Raw genomic sequence first — 4765 nt, forward strand, 5'->3', positions numbered from 1 at the left:
TAACTTGGGATTAGTTATGCTAAGTTTTCTTAAAGTTTTCTGAAGACCCACTTGGACTATTTTCATCATAACTCAAAAACTATGAATCATTTTCATGTCAAACCAAAACCATTAGAAAGCTAACTCAATTATCTACAACTTTCATGTTTACACCGAAAGCTAATTCAACAGGAAAACGGGTGAAAAAGACATAAGAACGCAACAATCGAAGTTCTGACAGCACGCAACGAAAGCACAACAGGCAGTCACCCATGAGGGGCTGCCTTGCTGCGCCCAGGCGTGGAAAACTGCGCCTAGGCGTGGCAAGGCAGTAGCCCACCTGCGACGCAGCTCTGTGCAGTCCCATTTTTTTCGGTTTCAACGTTTCGTCCGTAAAAACCTAACCGTTACTCCGAATCCGATTCCGTTTTCGCCTACGCATTCTATTCGACAAATCCTATCATATAACACTACACCATTTATAACCTTTCTATTCTTTCTAAATCTATTTGGGCCCAACAACTTAATCTCCTTTCTATTCTAACCCTCAATTCTACTTACACTAATAATTCTCATATTCTAATAAATGATAGAAATATGCCACGTAATAAAATACTAACACCTCTTATAAATAATTAAATCACATAAATAAATTACAACTTAATAAAAATAATTAAATAAAAGGGAGGGCGTTACAGGTTTGAGAGGGAGTAGCCACCTGTTGGGATACTTGAGAAGTCTGAGTCTCTATCATCTTACTGTGAGTAACTATGGAGTCTACGTTCGATGTATGTTTGGCAAGAGAGTCCTTCAAAAATTCAGTTTGATTTTTAAGCTCTTGGAACTGCTTGGATTGATCAATAACACATTTTTCTAGTAAAATTTCCAAGCTGGATTTTTGAGGAACTCCTTGGTTGTTTGCATAACCGGGTGGTGTTGTTTGTTGTCCAAAAAGATTTTGAGGGGTTTGAAAAAAAATTTGATTGTTTTTAAACCCTTGATTATATTGAGCATAGTTTACTTGCTCAGGACTTCTAACAACACTACCTAGTTGGCAATCAATGCCAATATGGCCAAATACACCACAAACTTCACAAAGAGGTGATACAGGGGCAGGTGTGACAGCACTAGTATTTATTTTATCAAATTTCTGTGTGAGTGCGTCAACTTTAGCAGCTAAATGATCAAGGGAAGAATTTTCATACATACCTACCTCTTTCTGAGAGGGTGAATGAGCAACATTAGTGGTGTCCCTTCCGTAGGTCCACTGATAGTGGTTTTGTGCCATGTCCTCGATCAAAGCATATGCTTCTGTGTATGTTTTGTTCATCAAAGCTCCACCTGCAGCTGCATCAACATAAATTTTTGTGGGATATAAAAGACCATTATAAAAAGTGTGAATAATAAGCCAGTTCTTTAAACCATGATAGGGACAAAGTCTAAGCATTTCTTTGAAATGCTCCCACGCATCGTAAAGCGATTCTCCATCTTTTTGAGTGAATTGTGTGATTCGATTCCTTAATTGAACTGTTTTAGAATAGGGGAAGAATCGGGCAAGAAAAGTTTGCTTCATTTGATGCCATGAAGTGATAGAACCAATTTCCAATGAATTAAACCAAGTACTAGCTCTACCCCCTAGGGAAAAAGGAAAGTAGTGCAGCCTTACGACCTCTTGGTTTGCATTCACGATTCCACTGAGTCTTAAAAAAGTTGAAATATGAAAATTCGGATCATCAGTGGGTTGATCCGAAAAATTGATTTTGCTACACTAAGTGAATAAGTGCAGGTTCTATTTCAAAATTGTCATCAACCGTTGGGTACACAATAGCATCGTATGACTCATTTGAAGATGGGATTGCATACTCTTTGAGAGTGCATTCCTTAGTCATATCGTTATTATCTTCCCAAGAAGTTAAATGCAAAAGAAGAAATAGAAGAAGAAGGAATAAAGAAAGAGATATATTTTTTTTCTATATATAAAATAAAATAAAATAAAGAAAAAGATTTTTTTTCAGTCTAATCACTATTAAAAAGTTAATCAAATTACAACAACTCCCCGGCAACGGCGCCAAAAACTTGATAGGTCAAACCGCAAGTGCACGGTCTATCGAAGTAATAGTATTAAAAGAGTATCATTCCGCTAGGGAGTTGTTCAATTCAATTAACCTTTAAAGAATGCTTAGAGAAGAAGAAAGTTTATAAAGAGGAGGTTTGATTGTTGAAGGTAAATAACAATAATAATAAAAGAGCCTTGGGATTATTGGTTTGTCATAATAACACATCTTTAACTAGACAAGACTTTAACTTCTAATTCCATGGTTTACACCTTAATTTCTAAAGACCGGTTTCCCTTTAGCCCCTCACGTTTCCGATGAAAGTCCGGTGAGAGTTTACTTCTAGTAACCAAGCCTATTTCGCTGACTTGATTACTAGAAGATGCTTATAAGGATTGAAACTACTTGTGTCTCAATAATTGCAAAGACTATTTCGATGCCTTTGCAATTATTGTCTAGATTCACTTGTTCCAACATCAAAGCTCCGCTCTCGCTTTATGAATTGATGTTTGGGATAATGGATTAACAATTATCAAACCCTCCACTTTCGCTTCTACAATTTGACAATTGTTAATTCACGTTAAAACGGTGAATCTAAATTAGAAATTACGGCCACATAAAGTTAGGGTTAAAGCTTGGTTTGTTAGGATTATGTCATTAGACTTTTCCAACAATCCCAAGACAAAGAAGTCTACTCACTCATGTTCATCGTAGACATGGGGGAAGAAGAGAGAAAACAATAAAGTAAATTGTGAAAGAAAGTAAATAAAATAAAGACTTTATTGAAGTAATAGTAACTAAATAAATTCTCAATTCAAAGGCGAATGTTTATGGTGGAGAGCTACTCTATTTATAGCTTTACAATTGACTTAGAAACTAAGCAACTAAAAGGGCAAAACAGTAAAGCTGCAACAGGGTAACTTGGGCTTGAAGAAATAGCAGCAAAAGTGGCCTCTGGTGGTGGCACTGGCCGTGCCAAGCTTATGACTTCGTGGGAACATATTTTTGTTCCGTATCTTCGTATTTTCGCACTGTATTTGCTCCAGTTCTCTTTCTTTTGCTCCAAGACACCTTCCACCATATATTCGTTCCTAAAATATAATAAAAAGCAATTTGAAGTAAAATATTCAAAAAGGAAATAAATTGCAATAAAATAAAATCAAATCTTTAATAAAACTAAACTAAATAATGCGATAAAATAGACTAATTATTGACTCATCATGTCGTCCGGAAAAACTTCTGGAAACTCTTGCACTACCGGCAAATCACCAACTCTTTTCTCACTACTTTCTTTCAAGGAAGCAAACATCATGAACACACTAGCTTCACCGTCCAAAGACTTCTTTACTTGCTCCGTGGTCAAGAACTTCCCACCTTCCTCAGCTACCGGCTTAGAAAACGTTACACTCTTGGTCAAACAATTAATGTTAACACCAAAAGTCAACATCCAATCCATACCGAAAATCACGTCCATATGCTTCAACGGAAGACACACAAGATCCAACTCAAAATCCACGTTACCAAAACTAACAGGGCAGTAGTCATCGAACCACTAGCCGGGGTATCGATAACCATCCCTCGAGACAACGGAGTCACAACCAAACCCAAACGCTCAACCCAACTAACCGCGATAAAAGAATGAGTAGCACCAGTATCAATAATTGCAATCAAAGGAGTACTATTGATAAAAACACATACCTCGGATGAGATTATTCGGATGCTCCACCTCTTCCGCATTCAATGCAAACACCTTTCCTGCCGCCTTTTTCGGCCTGGTACACTAAGTACTGATATGCCCCTTCTCGCCACAATTGTAGCAAGTGATCTCCTTCCCAACATGTACACTCAAAAGCCTTGTGACCTGCTTTCCCACACTTGTAGCATTTATCACCATTCTTACAATCATTAGCAAAATGACCAAACGTGCCACACTTGAAGCACTTGACTTCAGCAACATTCAACATGGAGCCTCCACCACTTTCTTTCTTCTTTCCTTTGTTCTTGTTGTACGGTTTTCCAAATCCATGGCTCTTTCCCCTCTTCTCATTCATCGCCTTATAATGGTTCACCTTGACCTTCCCAGCTTCATTAAACATACGACACTTGTGCACCAAAGTATCGAAGTCACGGATCTCCTGAATACATAAGTACTGGTAGATATCGGGCCTTAAACCGCTTTCGAACTTCACACATTTGGAAACCATAGCATCCTCCGCATTGATGTACGGATAAAACCTCGAAAGCTCTTCAAACTTTGCTGCATACTCAGCCACTGAACGGTTCTCTTGCTTCAAGTTCAAGAATTCCACTTCCTTCTTGGTCCTCAAATCCTCAGGTAAGTACTTCCCCAAAAACTCAGTCTTGATCCTAGCCCAAGTCACAACTCCTCCACCAGCCTCAAGCCTTCCCTTAGCATTGGTCCACCAATTCTCAGCCTCCTCAGCAAGCATATGAGTAGCCAATCTGACCTTCTGATCCTCACTAGTCACCATAGCACGAAAGATCCTCTCCATGGCCTGCATCCATGTCTGAGCTCCATCCGGGTCATACATGTAACGCCCTCCTTTTTATTTAATTATTTTATTGAGTTTTAGAATATAGTTGTAACGCCCTCCTTTTTATTTAATTATTTTAATGAGTTTTAGAATATATTTATATGATTAGTGTGATTTATAAGATTTATGTGATTGATATGATTTTAGAGAAATTTATGAGACGTTGTGACTTATTTT

General features: G+C 37.9%; 1 non-coding gene across 1 annotated transcript; it reads left to right on the plus strand.

The window, feature by feature from the left end:
- The first annotated feature begins 1397 nt into the window (after window positions 1-1397).
- On the plus strand, window positions 1398-1504 carry LOC146937268 (small nucleolar RNA R71). The gene has a single exon (XR_015033747.1). It is a non-coding gene; the product is annotated as a small nucleolar RNA R71 (small nucleolar RNA).
- The last annotated feature ends 3261 nt before the right edge of the window (window positions 1505-4765 follow it).

Source organism: Medicago sativa, chromosome 3 (genome assembly GCF_051527215.1).
Source record: "Medicago sativa cultivar Bolivia chromosome 3, Bolivia_mono, whole genome shotgun sequence".
In the NCBI taxonomy this organism is placed as follows: Eukaryota; Viridiplantae; Streptophyta; class Magnoliopsida; order Fabales; family Fabaceae; genus Medicago; species Medicago sativa.